Below are 20769 nucleotides of genomic sequence, written 5' to 3'. Positions count from 1 at the left end.
ACAAGGGTGATTTTTATCCACACTCTTGTACTAATTTCTTCTCTGTCTTTCCAGCCTTCACCATAAGTCTGCCTGAACTTTTTTTAACATGTCTACCACCCAGTCCAATTTAAATGCCACATTTCATAAAGTTTTTTTTTTATATAACACCCTAATACTAGCTACCAAATTCTATTCCAATAAGCTATTGTTTGTAAAACACTACTGGAAAACCTAGTGGCTTAAATGATAAACATTGTTGTTCAGGGCTTTGGGCAAGGCTTGGGCAATACTTCTGTTCACATGGAATGAATGTAGGCCAGTGGAATGCATTTGTCTGCAGGATGAGCTGGTCTGGAGGGTCCAAAATGGCTTCATTCACATCCCTTTAACTCGGTGTGGACATTATGGAGATTTTAGGTTTGGATTTCTTATTCATTGGCTCAACACCCTCAGAGAGTTTTTTAAAGAGAGCATGGGAGCTACATGCTTTTAATGACCTAGCATCAGATACCTCAAAACATTACTTCTCCATATATATTTGGTCAAGCAAGTTTACCAGGTTCAATAGCAGGAAATTATATATCTTCTAGGTACTAGGCAAAGTAGCAAATAATTTTTCAGTCACCTTTAATCATGAAAGTTGGTTTTTCATGGGACTGTGAAGTGTAGATTCACACTGGATACAAATAAAAATTCCAGATAATTTTTTGTTCTCCAGAGGGTTTTTTCTTCTCTACCAGTTTTTTTCCCCCTCTGAAACCTTAGTGTTGTCTAGTTTATGCATTTGTTCAATAATCAGATTCTTTATGTTATAAATGACTGAAAATCTGACTGAAATAAGATATACAGATACACTTTTTTTTTTTTAAAGTCTTGGTCCAAAGAATAAATTTTCTAACCCAAGTAACAGAATAGACCATGGTGGCTGACTTCAGATGATGTTTAAACCAGGGGACCAGATTATGCCATCAGGTCTCAATATCTCCATTTTATGACTCTAAGCTGATTCAGTCTTAGGTCTATGCAATGGCAAATTTTCTATAAGATTTTTTAGGCCTGAATATTCCCATGTTCAAATCCAGTGACAAAGAAGCTTATATTTTCAGTAATTAGAAAAAAGTTCCAGGATGAGTTCTGATTGGATTTGAAGCAATGATTATGAACAGGAAAATATAAACAGTGGGCCAAGATCACGTGCCTGGGAACACATTCACTCCTGGAGCAAGGCTGTGTGTGAAATCATCTGGATTCCAAAAGCATGAAAGTGGGACACATGCCTCCATAGAAACAACTTATTTTTACTAAGAAAATAGAGCCCTGATGCCAAGAGGCAGATGCAACAACTTTCTATCACACTTAGGCTCTTACTTCATACGAAGAACTGGCCCTCAGCTACTGTAGCTATAGAATCCATCCAAACCTTGCAGGTCTGTCTACAACACCAGTTCCTCTATGAAGCTGGCTTTGACTCATTCACCCATCCTCTTTCCTGCACTGGATGCCCTTCACAATTTAGGTCAAGTTAAATGTAAACATTTTCATTTGGATTTATATAATAAGCCTTTCCTATAGTTGTTCTTGCACTTATTTTAGATCCTTCACAAATGTGTACCATTCTTAGAAGGAGAAGCTGTGTGTTAGTCATCTTTGATACCTTTGCAGACCTAGTCTGATAGCCTATGCTTAGCAAATATATTGTAAAGATCTGTTGAGTTAAATGAGCTTAGTGGACATGGAACAACAGACTGGTTCCAAATAGGGAAAGGAGTACATCAAGGCTGTATATTATTTATTTAACTTAAATGCTTATTTAACTTATATGCAGAGTACATCATGAGAAATGGTGGGTTGGATGAAGCACAAGCTGGAAATCAAGATTGCCAGCAGAAATATCAGTAACCTCAGATATGCCAATAACACCACCCTTATGGCAGAAAGTGAAGAAGAACTAAAGAGCCTATTGATGAAAGTGAAAGAGGAAAGTGAAAAAGTTGGCTTAAACCTCAACATTCAGAATACTAAAATCATGGCATCTGGTCCCATCACTCCATAGCATATAGATGGGGAAACAATGGAAACAGTGACAGACTTTATTTTTGAGGGCTCCAAAATCACTGCAGATGGTGACTGCAGCCATAAAATTAAAAGATGCTTACTCCTTGGAAGGAAAGTTACGACCAACCTAGAAGCATATTAAAAAACAGAGACATTACTTTGCCAACAAAGGTTTGTCTAGTCAAGGCTATGGTTTTTCCAGTAGTCATGTGTGGATGTGAGAGTTGGACTATAAAGAAAGCTGAGCACCAAAGAATTGATGCTTTTGAAATGTGATGTTGGAGAATACTCTTGAGAGTCCCTTGGACTGCAAGGAGATCCAACCAGTCCATCCTAAAGAAAATCAGTCCTGAATATTCATTGAAAGGACTGATGCTGAAGCTGAAACTCCAATACTTTGGCCACCTGATGCAAAGAACTGTCTCATTAGAAAAGACCCTGATGCTGGAAGAGATTGAAGGCAAGAGGAGAAGGGGACCACAGAGGATGAGATGGTTGGATGGCGTCACTGACTCAATGGATATGAGTTTGAGTATACTCCGGGAGTTGGTGATGGATAGTGAGGCTTGGCGTGCTGCAGTCCATGAGGTTGCAAAGAGTCAGACAGGACTGAGCGACTGAACTGGACTGAGCGACTGAACTGAACTGAGTGACCCCATGATTATAAGATAGTAACTAAGGTTTCATTATATATTTTTAAAATTTAACAATATTCTTTTAATTGCTTCTTTCTTTCTTTTTTTAAATTTTTCTGCTGTGAATAGTTAAAGGTGATCCATGCAACTGATTCGAAAAGTATGAGAAGGGAGTTTCCTGGTGGTCCAGTGGTTAAGACTTTGCCTTCCAGTGCAGGGGGTATGGGTTCAACCCCTAATACAGGAACTAAGATCCCAAATGCCTCACACCCAAAAGAACAACCCAAATAAAACAGAAGCAATATTGTAACAAATTCAATGAAGACTTTATAAATGGTCCACATCATTTAAAACGATGTAAGAAGAGATCTTCTGAAGGGGTCTCTGAGTAAAATGTCTTCAGTCTTGGGAAAAAAAAAAAAAGAAGAAGATTTTTCCCATGTCCTTGCTGAGATGTTTCATATTATTGGAACATATATAGCTATAGCAGATAATGTGTGGCCCTTAGTGGAGTTAGCTTGACAGATAAGGCAAACACAATGAGTCTGGAAAAGCATAGATGAAATGAGCACAAGCTGAGATGCTGCTATCAGACTTCTGTCTTCATAATCCACGAATTTCCAAACCCTTCATTTGATAAATGTGTTCATTGTTTAGGCCAGTGGTGTTGGATTTTCTATTATTTGTAGCCAAAAGCATCTCTATTAGCGACCAGAGTCAGGAATGGAATATGGGTTTATTGTTTTCCAACTTAGGGATTTTTCCAAGAGATTTTTATATTTAGTGAGAAAGAAGAACTCTGCCTCTAGCTGGGAAATAGTGCAATTTGTGAGTCTGAGCTAAGCTGATGGAGAGTATTGTTTCCCTGGATACCCATTTCAGAGATGTAATGCTTAGGAAATAACATGCTAAAATCTTTAGATAGCCTTGGAATAATAGAGCTGCAATCAGAATATAGTTTCTGTCTTTAACCATGTTTCATTTTTACCTCCTATCTTATCTGAGAACTGACCCTGTCTGACTCAATGCGTTATAGCAGATTTTTCTGCTTGTTGTCTCAGCAATGCTGGGTAGGAGGTATGCTGGCTCTCGGTCACTTGACGTGTACACAGTGATTGGCTGAGTGCGTGACTCCAGAGAAAACAAATCCCAAGAAGCAGAGAGGAAGAATGGGAAACAAAGGATAGAAAGAAAAGTTTGGCCAATTCCACTTCTAGGATGAAAACATCATCCTCGTTTTTATTTTGAAATATGACCAGGTCTAGTCTTAGAAATTGGTGGTGACTTACACTTACAGTTCAGAGCTTCCATGTGGATGAATGAGGAATATTTCATAAATCATAAAGCAGAAGCTGTTCCTGATCATTCTTTCTAGCTTGCCATCTTAGCATGGCAATTATTTTGTGTGTATGCCCTGAACAGATATTTAAATCAAGAAGCAGAGAAGGGAGTAGAGACTCATGTGATTGAACAATAGTTATATTCCTTTGTTCAAGTTTTGGCTCCTTTGAGCTGAGGTATGTTTCCTAAATATGGCACAGAATCAATTGTCACATTTTCTTAGAGAGTTGTAGTACCATTAAAACAAAATAAATCGAAAAACTAGTCAGTGCCTTCTTATTTGTTGTGATTTATTTTTCCAGTTTTATAAATTAAGCACCACAGTAAAATCCACCCTGACTTCTAAGTGATGGGCAGATGAAACTGAACTATAATTTAACTTCCACAGTTTTAAAATGTGTTTTATTTCCCAGAGAGAAAATATAGCTCTGGAATTGGTATTTTCTTTCTTTTTCTTATGAGCTGATTGATTAAGACCTTTTCAATCGACATGATTTAATAGACTATCCTTTTATTGTCTGTGTTTACAATGAATTTATTCATTAAATATTTATTGAACATCCACAACGTGCTAGTCTTCCTGCTAGATAGTGCATTAATTTCCTATCACTCATGTAACAAATTGCCACAACCTTAAAACAATACCATTTTTTCTTAAACGTCCAGGAGTCAAAAGTCTGAAATGAGTTTTACAGGGCTAAAATCAAGCTGCCAGCACAGCTAGTTCCTTCTGAAGGCTGCAAGGAAGACTCCGTGTCTTGTTTCTTCTACTTCTAGAGGCTGCTGGCATTGCTTCATCCGTTGCTACATTCCTCCAGTCTGTCCTATCTGTCATCAGACTCCTATTACTCATTCTGCTGTCCTGCATCCCATTTGTAAGGATTACTATGGTTAAATCAGACCTACCTGGATAATCCAGTGTAATCTCCACATCTCAAGATATTTAACTTAATTGCATCTGCAAAATCCATTTTTCCCTATAAGGTAGTATTTACAGCTTTTGAGGAGTAGGAAGTGAAGATATCTTTTTCTAAAGAGGGCCACTTTATTAACACATTTAATTACAGTGCTTTATAAGAAATCCTTGTGAAATATGAGGTCAGAAGAGAGAAGAGTTATATACAACTGAGGACACAGTAAATGTTTACTAAAGGGGATGGCTGAGCTGGAATTTGAAGTATGGGATTTGGGGCTGAAGTGATGCTAATTGAGATGTTTTTGAATACTTTCTAAGAGACAGGGCACTTTGGTAAGTGCTTTACGAATTCCTTCATTTGTTATAAGTGCCTCATATTGTAGGAATTACTTTTATTCCATTGTGGTTATCAGGGGATAGGAAGATTTGCCCCAATTTACACAGTTCATGAGTGGGCACGCTCTGCTGCAGGCGATCCAGGATGAGGTAATAGGAATGGTAAGGGCAAGGACATAGAGGAAAATGGAAAATGACCTTACTTCTTCCACCCCCTACACCCATCACAATGGCTCCATGTAATAAATACAAGTCTCAAGGCCCGTGGGCAGAGAAGTTACCTTGTGCAACAAGAAATGTGGAGATTAGAGACATCAGACATGAATGAGTGACTTCACTTTCACTTTTCACTTTCATGCATTGGAGAAGGAAATGGCAACCCACTCCAGTGTTCTTGCCTGGAGAATCCCAGGGACGGGAGAGCCTGGTGGGCTGCCATCTATGGGGTCGCACAGAGTCGGACATGACTGAAGCGATTTAGCAGCAGTAGCAGCAGCAGAGACATAGGAAAGCTAATGTATCCCGAAATTCTTAAAAAGAACTCTGCTTTTGTTTTTTTTTCAGTTAATAAAAAAAAGCGTCATCTAGAAAACATTCATCTGGCATAACAACCTTTGTACTACAGTGTGACTTTAGTTAGCAATGTTGTGTTGCATACTTGAAATTTGATTAAGAGGGAAATACTTAAGTGTTCTCACAGGAAAGAAAGAGGAAGGAAGAGGGAAAGAAAGAAAAGGAAAATAGTGACTATGATGTGATGGATATTTTAATTAGCTTGATTATGGTGATTATTTCACAATGTATACATATATCAAAATCAAATGATATACCTCGAGCATGTATAATTTTATTTGTCAATCACACTTCAGTAAAACTGGGGAAAAAAAGTGACTTCTAAGATTGGGTAGAATTCCTTTTGCTGAGCCATGAAGCCTCTAACACATGGGTCAAAAGCATCCTCATTTTAGAGGAAAGTCTGGTACCAGTCCTGCTAGTAGATGATTGGAAAGTGATCAGAAGGAAACTGAAACAAACTGAAACAAACACACGGCTGTACCCACAGAATTATAACTAATGGGAAGATGGCAGCATAACTTGCAACCTCTAAAATTATGATGTGAATCTTTAGTCAAGGAAAGGTGCAATATCTTGTTAATTGGAAACAATAGGTCACAGTCTCACAGTACTCCAGTTCAGTCCAGTCACTCAGTCGTGTCCGACTGTTTGTGACCCCATGTACTGCAGCATGCTAGGTTTCCCTGTCTATCACAAGCAGCTGGAGCTTCCTCAAACTCATGTCCTTTGAGTTGGTGACGTCATCCAACAATCTCATCCTCTGCCGTCCCCTTCTCCTCCTGCCTTCAGTCTTTCCCAGCATCAGGGTCTTTTCCAAGGAGTCAGTTCTTCGCTTCAGGTGGCCACAGTATGAGAGTTTCAGCTTCAGCATCAGTCCTTCCAAAGAATATTCAGGACTGATTTCCTTGAGCATTGACTGGTTGGATCTCCTTGCAGTTCAAGGGATCAAGAGTCTTTTCGAACACCACAGTTCAAAAACACAAATTCTTCGGCATTCAGCTTTCTTTATGGTCCAACTCTCACATCCATACATGACTACTGGAAAAACCATAGCTTTGACTAGACAGATCTTTGTTGGAAAAGTAAGGTCTCTGCTTTTTAATATGCTGTCTAGATTGGTCATAGCTTTTCTTCCAAGGAGGAGCAGGAGCCTTTTAATTTCATGGCTGCAGTCACCATCTTCAGTGATTTTGGAGCCCAAGAAAATAAAGTCTGTCACTGTTTCCATTGTTTCCCCATCTATTTGCCATGAAGTGATGGGATCAGATGCCATGATCTTAGTTTTCTGAATGCTGAGTTTTAAACCAGCTTTTTCACTCTCTTTCACTTTCATCGAGAGGATCTTCAATTCCTCTTCACTTTCTGCCAAAAGAATGGTGTCCTCTGCGTATCTAAGGTTATTGATATTTCTCCCAAAAATCTTGATTCCAGCTTGTGCTTCATCCAGCCTGGCATTTTGCATAATATACTCTGCATATAAGTTAAATAAGCAGGGTGAGAGTATACAGCCTTGATGTACTCCTTTCCCTATTTGGAACCAGTCTGTTGTTCCATGTCCGGTTCTAACTGTTGCTTCTTATAGCAACATAACACTTCAGTTTTGTCTAAAAATATGAATACAGTACATTGGATAAATGCTGAGAGAACAAACAAGCATTAGCTTTGGTTATATTTGCTTGTTGAAAGTTTAGATGATTTCTATTTGTTTTCTGTTTGTTTTCCTTTAGTTCTATCCTTACTGCCCACCCCACCTGAACACAAATTTTATTTGTAGTTAAAAAAGAAAAAAAAAAAGATGTCAATAAAGAACTTTTGAAAGAGAGCTTAACATTCTTATTCCCCTCTACGTCATCCCAAATGTTGAAAATAATTTATTGTATTATCTCAGGGATGTTCCTGGGGCCTCAAAGAAAAAGAAAAGAAAAGAAAGAAAGAAATGAATGTTCCAGAGTGGAGAAGTGTGAACATGCAAATGTTTGAGAAAACAAATTAGGTTTTGCAGCTTTTCCTCACACTGACTTGTTTCTCAGTGGGATGATTACAACAATGATGTAGGAAGAAAAAATAGTTCAATTATACTTAATTAGTTCCAGTGGCTGTTGGCTATTTTAGCCCTCATTTATGAATATTATTAGCAGGCAGACTGAATCTTGTGTTGCAACCTATGTAAAACAGGTTTATTTTCTTTTCTTCACTTGCTTATTTTTTTTTTATTCTTTGTTTGCTTTCCTTTTCCTTGGCAAACACTGCCAGAGTAATGGATTAAATTACTGTTAAGCCTATTTTATGAGATATTATCTTAGCAGGTCCTATAAGATAGTAATAAAGAGAAAATTCAATAATATTGGCATGATAAAGTGAAAACTATTAATAAGTAGAAAGAGTTCATTATAGTCATTAGATCTGAATGTTGGAAAGAAGCACAGTATGATAGAGGTTGGCAAAATTGCATTACGAAGTCATTTAATTTCTATATGGATTTTTTTTTTAGTAAGTAATTAATATAAATAGTTCTGACTGGTTTTAGAAACCATGGATACTGACAAAAATAGAGGAGTAGATGATGGGAAGCAGATGGATCATTTAATTTATTTCTCAATTACAGTTGACATATCAGGCACAGAAACCTGCAAGTCATCTATTTCTTTATGGCCCATTCTGCAGCTGTGTTTATTGTCATAACAAATAAATACATTATCTCATTAATGGAACGCTGAATATTTTTTATTCCAAAAAGCACATTCAAATACAATGCTTCTTCTACAAAAGGAGCACAAAATGGGGGGAGGGAGAGGGTATTTGCCCAACTGATTGCTGCAGAGGAGTGGGGCCTGTGTGGAGTGAAGGTTTCAGAAAACAAGATGTAGTCACAGCGAAGTGTAACCTGTTCTCATTTAGATATGATCTACTAGTCATTCTCAGAGAGCCATGCTATCAAACAGAGTCACACTTGTAAATCTTTATGCATTTCCTAGTTAATGCATATTGTATCTGAGATGCAGATGGATAATAAACTTTATTACAGTACATTTTAGAGTGTCTTTTCAACTAGAAGTGCCAGAAAGACGGGAGGAAATATCAGAGCCTACTTCTAGTGCTGTATTTAATGTTGTAAAAACAATATACGTTGGATTAGGAACAAATAGGTGCTTTATTCTCAAGTGAACAGATGGACTGTTACAGTCTAACGGTTTCCCCACTAGAATAGTACAGTTTCTGGTGGGTTTTGTTTGGAGTGGTTGCTAAAGATTGACTCTAAGGATCAAAAAGCATACAATTTTTGATTACTTATTGTTTCTTCACTTTGGATTAGGAACTCATCTGGTCTATAAGTATTCAATATTGGTAAGGATTATAAAAAATGGGAATGTAATTATTGAAAACGCAATCCTTGGTTTTATTTGAACCTATAACCCATCAATTAACCCCATTCATTAATTCTCTTGATTATATATCCTTTGTTATCTGACCAAATTGGTCACCTTTATTCAACAGTTGTATCCACTAAAAATACATGCAATCCAAATCTTGGGAATATTATATTTAATATACATATTCATAGAGATCTATATACAAATCTAAGTTTTTCACATTTTACTTTTATGACCTTAGATTATTGATCTATTATGTTGATGCAAAGGTAAGTGTGATTTTACATTGCTGAAATTTGCCATTTGATATCGGAATACATTCTTAAATAAATGTGGTTATGTTACACTTCATTTTAATGTGCATTTCTTGCTTTATGTATTTTTGCTAATGACTTATTGTGCTGTGCTGTGCTGTGCTGTGCTTAGTCAGTCAGTCGTGTCAGACTCTCTGAGACCCCATGGACTGTAGCCCACCAGGCTCCTCTGAGCATGGGGATTCTCCAGGCAAGAATACTGGAAAGGGTTGCCCTGCCCCCCTCCAGGGGTGCCCTGCCCTCCTCCAGGGGATCTTCCCAACCCAGGGATCAAATCCAGGTCTCCCGCACTGCAGGGGGATTCTTTACAATCTGAGCCACCTGGGAAACCCAAGAATACTGGAGTAGGTAGCCTATCCCTTCTCCGGGGGATCTTCCCTACCAGGGTCTCCTGCACTGCAGATGGATTCTTTACCAGCTGAGCTACCAGGGAAGCCCAATGACTTATTACTTACTGTTTATTTTATATTTATTTTACACTATAGAAATGATGTTAGACCAAAAGCAAATTTGAGCAGTTTTTTTTTTTTTTATTAACGTTCAGAATGGGTGGTAAAGCAGCAAAGACAACTCTCAATATCATCAATACATTTAGCCCAGGAACTGATTATTAATAAACTTTGCAAAGGAGATGAGAGCCTTGGAGATGATGAGTGTAATGACTGGCCATTGGAAGTTGACAATAATCAACTGAAAGCAATCTTCAAAGCTGATCGTCTAACAACTGCATGAGAAGTTGCTAGAGAACTTAATGTTGACCATTCTGTGGTCATTCAACATTGAAGCAAATAGAAAAGGTGAAAAAGCTCAATAAGTGGTGCCTCATGAACTGACTGAAAACAAAAATCAATCATCCTTTTGAAGTGTCATCTTATTTTACTCCTTGCAACAACAACAATTTCTTATTTCATTTGTGACGTGTGACGAAAAGTGGATTTTATATGACAACTGGCAATGAACAGCTCAGTGGTTGGACCAAGAAGAAGCTGTAAAGCATTTCCTAAAGCCAAACTTGCACCAGGAAAAAGGTCACGGTCACTATTTGGTCGTCTGCTGCCAGTCTGATCCATTATGACTTTCTGAATCTTGATGAAACAATTATATATCAGCAAATCAATGAGATGCACTGAAAGCTGCAATGCCTGGAGCTGGCATTGGTCAACAGAATGGGCCCAATTCTTCTCTGCAAAAACACCCGACCACACATTGCACAATCAATGCTTCAGAAGTTGAAGAAATTGGGCTACAAAGTTTTGCCTCATCTGCCATATTCACTTGATTTTTCATTGACCAACTACCACTTCTTTAAGCATCTCAACAACTTTTTACAGAGAAAACACTTCCACAGCCAGCAGGAGGCAGAAAGTGCTTTTTAAGAGTTTGTCGAATCCTGAAGTGCAGATTTTCACACCACAGGAATAGACAAAGTCATTTATCACTGGCAAACATGTGTTGGTTGTAATGCTTCCTATTTTGATTAATAAAGATGTGTTTGAGCCTAGTCAAACAATAACAAATAATATCATAAATTAATACCTCTGGCCCTCAGTTTTCTAATCTAAAACATAGGGATGATAAGAGTATTTCATTGTCTTGTGACATTAAATGAGAGAATTCCTGTGAAAAATTAGAAAAATGCCTAGCCCAGAGTATGCACTAAAATTACTGCTTTAATATTATAATATATATGACTTCATCATAACATGTTCATATTGTATATTGTTATAATCTTTGGTATATAATGAAAAACATAACATACTCCACTAAGGTGGGGGAATTTATTATATGTGTTGTGTATCCGCTTTCTCAGTATGTAAGTTTTGAGCTTTGTGTTGGATGAACTCTTAAAGCAGACTATTTGTATACCAGTTTAGAATATAGAAAAAATGACTCATGTTCCAATAAAGCATGCTAATCCAATAAAACATAACTTCAAATACCTTGCATCTCCATATAAAGCTAAGGTACAAGCCTAATGTACAAACCCTAAAGCTTCAGAAAGATTTCCAATGATTGGGCTAAAATTAAAACTTTGCTCTAATGATAAATTCCCTCAAGTCAATTGAGGGAAGGTGGTTTGGATGCCAGCATATTCGAATATCTGCATATCGATTATACAACCTATCACACATATACACACATGCAGAATTCTGGGGTCTATGCAGTTTTGGAGATTTAGTGTTGCCTGGCTGCAGTGTTCTCATCCCAGAATACTTCCTAATAGTGTGTGTATTTTATCTTTCAATGAGTCTATAACAGAGAGAAAAGCTGACTAGAGAAGAGAAAGGAAAAGTTAGCACAGGAGAGAGATTGGGTCTGATTCTGATTTTTAGGGTGCAAATAGAAGTGGAAACAATGGAAACATTGACAGACTTTATTTTCTTGGGCTCCAAAATTACTATGGACAGTGGCTACAGCCATGAAATTAAAAGATGCTTGCTCCTTGGAAGAAAAGCAATGACTAACCTAGACAGTGTATTAAAAAGCAGAAAGATTACTTTGCTTACAAAAGTCTGTGTAGTCCAAGTTTTTCCAATAAGTCATGTTCGGATATGAGAGCTGGACAACAAAAAGGCTGAGTGCCAAAGAATTGGTGCCTTTGAATTGGTGCTGGAGAAGACTCTTGAGAGTCCCTTGGACAGCAAGGAAATCAAACCAGTCACTCCTAAAGGAAATCAATCCTGAATATTCATTGGAAGGACTGATGCTGAAGCTGAAGCCCCAATTCTTTGGCCACCTAATGCAAAGAGCTGACTCATTGAAAAACACCTGATGCTGGGAAAGATTGAAGACAGGAGGAGAAGGGGATGACAGAAGATAAGATGGTTGGGTGGCATCACCAACTCAATGGACATGCATTTGAGCAAACTCTGAGATATGATGAAGGACAGGGAAGCCTTGCATGCTGCAGTCCAAGGGGTCTCAAAGAATCAAACATGACTGAGTGACTGAACAACAACTAAATTTGAAATCATAAGAAGCCTAATTTTGTAAAATTATTAGGTTCTTGGTATTTTAAAAATACAGATATCTTACTTATAAATGTTCTGCTGCTAAGTTGCTTCAGTCGTGTCCGACTCTGTGTGACCCCATAGACGGCAGCCCACCAGGCTCCCCCTTCCCTGGGATTCTCCAGGCCAGAACACTGGAGTGGGTTGCCATTTCCCTTCTCCAATGCATGAAAGTGAAAAGTGAAAGTCAAGTCACTCAGCCGTGTCCGACTCTTTGCGACCCTATGGACTGTAGCCCACCAGGCTCCTCCATCCATGGGATTTTCCAGGCAAGAGTACTGGAGTGGGGTGCCATTGCCTTCTCCATCAATGTTCTAAAAGAACTATTTTAAAATAGGTAACTATCAACAGATGCGCCTAAGACCAACATTGGTTTGATGCTAAGATATAGAGTAGACATGGAATCTTTTGTGGAACACGTGTGTTCTGTTGTTCTGGACAAGCAGGGATCTGTAATTGTGTTGGTTCTATAACATCAACAAGTATCTCACACTAGTTACGACTTTGCAGGCAGCTGTCTACAGAGATTAAACCAATTACATCTCAGAGAAAGGGGCTGGAAACTCCAGCCTTGCCTTTAATTGGCATAATATTGTTTCCAAACATCTTTTCCCAATGCCCCCTAAGTATTTGAGAAACAAAGTAATTTCAGTGAAATGAAACAGGAAGACAAATACAGATACCTCTGTTATACCATCAGTTCAAAATTATTTTCAAATAGTACTTAATTTTATCATTTTCATCTGTACATTCCTACCATTTTAGTTTATTAATTTTATTCTAAACTGTACATGGCTGATAGCCTAGTGCAGTGTCTCCAGGGGAGAATTATTTTGTGAGAGGAAAAACCCAACAATGCTGGGATTATAAGTATACAGCTTCTGTGTTTACTTAAGCATTGGAATGTCATACCAGTGAAACAAAAACAGAAATGGAATCCTTTGTGTGTGTGTAATTGGAGACCTGGATATTGGAGAGACTTGGAAGGGATCACATTTGGCAATCAATGGCTGGGACTGGTGTTTAAAGAAAGTCCACACATTCATTAAAATCACTGAACAAAAATCTCAGCTTCATATGAATAGACATAGTGTTTTTCCTATTTCATTTTTAATGTATTTAAGAGAGGAAAAAAAATCTCACTTCATCACCGACAGTTCCATCAGAGCACTTTTGACTTACAATTGGCATGCAAATGCCTGGGTAAATTGTTCTGCAGATTCATTACTATTCAGAGCAAAGGAACATCCCCAGGGAGACACAGCAGAATCACTGACCTGCACCGTATTAAACCCCTATAATCCAGAATTAGAAACTGCCTTGAAATAAAAGATTGGGTGAGGAAGGTGGGGAGAGAGTATAGAGTTTTTGCTATAGATGTGCAAGTGAGGGCCGGTGGCAAACCTTGGCTCTATTTTTGATCTTGGATTCTCCAGATCTGCCCCCAGCCTCTCTTCAGCTCTACGTCTTACCCAAATATTTCTTTAATTCCATTTCAATTTTATAGTAATAATAATGAAGTATAGTTTCCTGAAGTATAAATTCTTGTTGTTTCTTACCCATAACGTTCCTTTTGTCACCACTGTACACATAGATCAGACAAGCCAATAGCTAGTCATACCAGTTACAGCACATTAAGCTCATATTACTCATGTAAACTCATCTTATATAAACTCAGAAAGTCTCCAACCCCTCTATCTGAATGTAGCTATATTATATTGCATATCCATCAGCTTTTAATATCTTAAGTGGAGCCAGAATTCTCATCATTTTCATAAGCTTACTCTATGAGATATTTAAGGTTTATACATGTAAAAACCATTCCAAACATCAATCAACAAATACTAATGCTTCCTTCTAAGAGAAAGACATAGTGTTAATCTCCAAAAGACTTAAAAATAGCATCTCTGTTTTCATGGAGCTTACAGAACACAAGGGGTAACAGGACAACCATAACAAACCAGTTCTATCAGTTGGAAAATTAGGAAGTAAGAACTCACAGTATCTATTTATATACTGATTCAATGAATATTAATGGTTACCCTGACCTGGCCACTATGCTAGATTCTGCAACTACATTAATGAGTAAAACCCACAAGACTTTGCTTCCTTAAACTACCAGTGTTTAATGAAGTGGCAAACATTTAATAGCCAATCAAATAAATCATGCAGTATCAAATTCTTTTTAAGGAAGAACTATAAGAACTATGGTACTATAAGTACTATGGTACTATAGGAACTATGATACTATAAGTACTATGGCACTATAAGTACTACGGTACTATAAGTACTATAGCACTATAAGTACTATGGTACTATAAGAACTATATATATATATATATATATATATATCATATAACTATGATACTATAAGTACTATGGTACTATAAGTGCTATGGTACTGTAAGTACTATAGTACTATAAGTACTATGGTATTATGAGTACTATGGTACTATAAGTACTGTGGTACTATAAGTACTTTAGCACTATAAGTACTATGGCACTATAAGTACTATGGTACTATAGTACTATAAGAACTATAAAGGAAAAAAACAAGAGGACTTAATTTATATTGGACTTTCAAGACACCCTGTCTGAAGATGTGAATTTACTTCTGAATATGGGAATAAATGAAGTGAGGTGGAAAGAAATGAATTCAAAATATTAGTTTAAACCCAGGAAAGATCTGATATTGGTGCATTTAAAAACAGAATACAGATGTATCATCCAGAGGAAGATAAATGTGATTAGATTTAAGAAGGTAGGCAGGGTTGTTATGGAAGAGATGAAGCTTCAGTCTTAATGGACTGCTATAGAAAGTATTCTTCCTGTGATGGAGTAAAAGAATGTGACCCTCTCTATTGAGCAATGGTCGTGGTCCCAACAAATTTCATCAGTTATCATCATCCATACAGAAGTTATTTCCAAAGCCCCTTGGAAAAGCAAAATATGAAGTACAGCAAATCAAAATTTATCTTGACGGTCAGCTATCTGCTTAAATTGTTTCTTTGGTTTCCCACATGAAATAATATGGTTTCTGAGCATTCTTCAGTGCAGTTTTCCAGACATATTTTGGCATTTGGCACCTGGCTAGTTCCTGGATACTCAGTGGTAAAATCGGATTATGGGAAAAGCTTTTTCATAAAAATTCCTCCATGTCTTCCCCATACTGCAATTCTATTTCTCCCCCAATCCCTGTCCCATCCACATCAATATATGTATACCATTCCCTAGAGAGACTGCAGGAATTTGAATGGTTAAAGCTCAGAGATTGTACCATATGAACTGAATGAGTAATGGCTTTTGTCTCTTTGTTCTCTTTATTGCCCATAAAGACTGAAAATTCAGACAATATATTTGATTTCCTAGCCTACTTTGAGGTTAGCTGGTACCTAAAGTAGGTCAATTGGAGAAGGAAATGGCAACCCACTGCAGTATTCTTGCCTGGAGAATCCCATGGACAGAGGAGCCTGGCAGGCTACAGTCCATGGGGTTGCAAGAATTGGACACGACTCAGCAACTAAACCGCCACCACCAAAGTAGGTCAATGGGAGCTAGAATAGGTTAAAGAGTAAACACTAGGAGAGCTCAAATGTGGCAGAAGGTAAGATGGGAGAGGTAAGCAATCAATTTATGGAAGAAATGCATGAGAATATATTTCCCTTGCTCCCACTGAGCATAGACTTATGGGAGCATGCCTATATCAGTAACAGTTAGCTCAGATCCTGGAGGGCACAGACCTGGGGGTTGAAGCCAACAAGCTGAAGATGGCTAAGGAGAAAGATGGGAGCACTTGGTCATTGATGGTGCCAGTGTGATGCTTAATAAACAAACCCTGGGAAGACCCTCTATTTATTGCTTAGTGACAAAATAGATTTACATATTCGAATTCAATTTTAACTGGACTATTCCATTAATTACAGCTGAAATCTTTCTGATTTGAGTCCATTATATACTTTGTGGGTTTCTTCACCCTACTGCCTCTTATACCATGTTTAATTTCCAACAATGCTAGAAGGAAGGTGATACATTCTTCTTAATTTCTAAGAGATGGAGGAAATTTTAGGGGTAATAAATGAAGCTGATCTGTGAAAAGTACAAGGAATGACTAAATTTTGAAGCATGTATGAATTACATTTATTCTGAACTTACATAAAACACACAATTTTGCTTAAGGTAGATTTAATATCAAGGAAAATGTGCGCACTAGAAAGGATTGGACAGGAAACTGCATGCCCTCTGAGATGTAAGCATGCTGCTGTTGCTAAGTTGTTTCGTCCACTCTTTGTCTTCCTATGGACTGCAGCATGCCAGGCTTCCCTGTCCTTCACTATCTCCCAGAGTTTTCTCTATTTTTATGTCCATTGAGTCAGTGGTACTATCTAACTATTTCATCCTCTGCCACTCTCTTCTCCTCCTACTCTCAGTCTGTCCCAGCATCAGGGTGTTTTCCAATGAATCAGCTCTTCTCGTACCAGGTAGGCAAAGTATTGGAGCTTCAGCTTCAGTATCAGTCCTCCCAATGAATATTCAGGCTTGATTTCCTTTAGAATTGACTGTTTTGATCTCCCTGCTGTCCAAGGGGCTCTCAAGAGTCTTCTCTAGTACTGCAATTCAAAAGCATCAATTTTTTTAGTGCTCAGCCTTCTTTCTGGTCCAACTATTATATCCATACATGACTACTGGTAAGACCATAGCTCTGACTACAGATATTTGTTGGCAAAGTGATATCTCTACTGTTCAATATGCTGTCTAGGTTTGTCATAGCTTTTCTTTCAAGGAGCAAGCATCTTTTAATTTCATAGCTGCAGTTGCCATCCACAGTAATTTTGGAGGCCAAGAAAATAATTCTGTCACTGTTTCCAATTTTTCCCCTTTTATTTGCCATGAAGTGATGGGATCAGATGCCATGATCTTAGTTTTTTGAATGTTGAGTTTAAACCAATCTTTTCACTCACCTCTTTCATCCTCATCAAGAGGCTCTTTAGTTCCTCTTCATGTTATGCCTTTAGCGTGGTATCATCTGCATATCTCAGGATATAAGGATACCCTATTACAAAATAATAGTCTAGAACCAACTCAAGGCTCTTTCAATTCTGACATTTGAGAAAGGCAGGCTCTAACACCTATAATTGGTCCTCTAGGTGGGCTGCAGTTAATATAAACATGGCTAAATTGGGAAGGGCTATTCATTGTCTCCCGACTCCTGTTAGCAACACTCAGTGGTCTAGGGAGCAACATTAAAACAATAATAGCCACATGACTAAATTGTGACTTTTGTGTTGGTTTAGTTACCTATTTGCCTCCAACTCATCTCCAGTACTCTTGCCTGGAAAATCCCATGGACGGAGGAGCCTGGTAGGCTGTAGTCCATGGGGTCGCTAAGAGTCGGACACGACTGAGCGACTTCACTTTCACTTTTCACTTTCCTGCATTGGAGAAGGAAATGGCAACCCACTAGTGTTCTTGCCTGGAGAATCCCAGGGACGGTGGGCTGCTGTCTATGGGGTCACACAGAGTCGGACATGACTGAAGGGACTTAGCAGCAGCAGCAGCATCTCTTATAAATAGTATTGAGATTAGCTGAAAGAAGGTAATTGCTTCTCCCAATATCCTGTAATAAACAGGTATCTTCCTCAGGGTAAATTCATGCACAGCTCCAGTAATACTTAAGAATTTGGGGAATTTAAAAATGACACATATGTTATCACTTGTTGATTTTTGTTCACTAGAGAACGTTTTTAATTTGTTAAATTATTTTTCAAGTTGGCTTTTGCTTCACACTTACTGACCTCTGGGAATCTTACTGTAATCTATCTATTGGCTGTGGCTGACCATGTTGAATAGAATGATCTAGATTATTAGTTTGATATAAAATACAATGTGTATTGTATTTCTGAGAACATGGGCTGGTTACATGGAAATTACGGGAGTATAGTCAGTAAATTGGTCCCCACAAGAGCACTGTGTCCCCTGGGCTGGACTGCTGTTCTTAGTAGCAGGACTGGTTGCTTAATTGCTTTCCTCAGCATGTCAGGCTGAGGTTGAAAAACAAACAACATGTTTCAAAATGTCTTCTCTTCTAATTAAGTATGACAGAGTAATTTGCTTCAATCTTACACCAAGTCAGAGTTTGACAGTATTTTTTTCTTCTTATAATGTTAAGAAGAGCAAGTTAATAAAAGCATGGAATAAAAATATGTGTCCTTGAACAGTATTTTTTAAATGAGATGTCCAAATGATTTTTACAATTTTGCTGAACTCACTGTTATAAATATTAATTTTTTAAATTGACATCATCCTTATATTATCATTAATGAACTAAGGAAAATGAGGTCTAGATGCTAAAATCATTAGGCAATTATTCAGAGTTAGAGTGTCTTCTCCTAGGAAGAATTACGAAAGGTGAAGTGTCAGTGTTAGATGGAAACATATTTTATACATTCCTCAGTAATTGGGTAATCAGTGGAGTTATTTCTGATATTGGGAGTGCTGAGAATTCTTTACATAGACTGTTAAGTAAAAGACTTCAAATCAACAACTAATATTATATCTTGACTGTGTTTTTGGGAATCAGCCCTCCTGCCTTACACACATCAAGCCAATTATAAAATTGAGATTACAGATATTTGCTACTCATGTATAAAAACACCTACCATTTACTGAGGAGAATTAGGTTCAATGCTTGAAATTTGTGATACTCCAAATAATCCTGTAGGAAGTTGAAATACTATCCATTTTGCAACTGTAGAGAATGAGGACCTAGGAATTTACAAATCATGTTCTGGAGGGGATTCAAATAGAGGCTTATTTTGTTATTTCACAACTAAGATTTTAACCCTCTGTGCAACTCAATGTGCACACCTCTGAGCGTGTATGCCTGCACACACACACACACACACACACACACATATACATACACTCACACGTATATATGCAATTCAAGAAAGGTTGCTGTAGGACTGATGCCAACTACTGTGAATGAATGGAGAAATAAATTACTAATTAAGTAAATTAATAAGAGGCAAAGCCAATTGTTCCATTAAACTTCTCCTACCTTATTATAAAAGGATTTGGTGTCTGTCACAAAGAACAACTATAAGACATGACCGTAGGCTCCAACTTGAAAGCCTGAAAGCAAAATTATGAGGCACGTCCTATGTCCAGATAGAGATGCACTAAAAACTATCTAAAGAAATCCAGTGCAGACATGATCAGAGCATAATCCTATTAAAATTTTCTTTAAAATACTTACTTTATAAATGTAGAAAATCATTTTAGATACAAACTTTGTAGTATGCACTTATATACTCATTTCCCAATGAATTTTTAAAATGAATATGGTTCACAGGAAATATCATGCTTAATGATTTTTAACGCAAATATCTAAAACAATATAATCATATTTCATTTTAATGATATTATTAAAAGATACTATAAAGTTGGTTTGGGTAAGGAGTAAATTAAAAAGGACAATTGTAAAAGTAAATATGACAGTAAGAGTAAATAGGACCTGGATGAGCACTTAACACATGGTAGGTGCTAATTAAATATTTGACAGATGACTGAATAGCAATAGCAATAAAATGATAAGCTATTGCCTTGCAGTGTGTGAACATTTGCTATGGTGAAAATTTCACTGGGCATTAGCAAAATGTCAAAGTCTTGAGATTTTATTTAAGAAATAATATACGAAAAGATGTTTCTTTATGGGGAAAATAGAAAAACATCTTGCGTTTGAATCACATATAGAAATAATAGTTATTGTAAATAAGATTAAAAAATATCCCCAGTGGCTTGTTTTATTTTAGATTAGGATTTTGAACAAATAATCACTATGAAATTCTTCAAAAATAAGGAGTACCACCTATTCCTCAAAGATGATATACCCAAGGACAGAGAAATGCTTCCTTTTTTTTCCAATGAGTTTTAGATTTTTCATTTCAGGAAATTATCTTAGTTAAAATTCCTTTCTTTTACTTCTATGTTCTAAAAATGAAAGCTACCTTTTTGAGTCTAAGACTCTCCTGGTTAAAAGTAATATTAAATTGAACTTTGAAAGACAGTGGGTGTTTTTTTTACACTGATTTTTTTTTTCTTTCAAAATATAAAAACAAAGAGGGGTTGGTTGAGACATATTCAGAATCAATATTATCTTAGTGGAGACTGCTCAATGACTTGTATAAAATAATTAGTCTTATTTAGAAGAACAGGAAGCACACAACAGAAAAT

This window comes from Bos taurus, chromosome 26 (assembly GCF_002263795.3).
Source record: "Bos taurus isolate L1 Dominette 01449 registration number 42190680 breed Hereford chromosome 26, ARS-UCD2.0, whole genome shotgun sequence".
NCBI lineage: Eukaryota > Metazoa > Chordata > Mammalia > Artiodactyla > Bovidae > Bos > Bos taurus.
Note: the sequence above shows the minus strand (reverse complement) of the source record.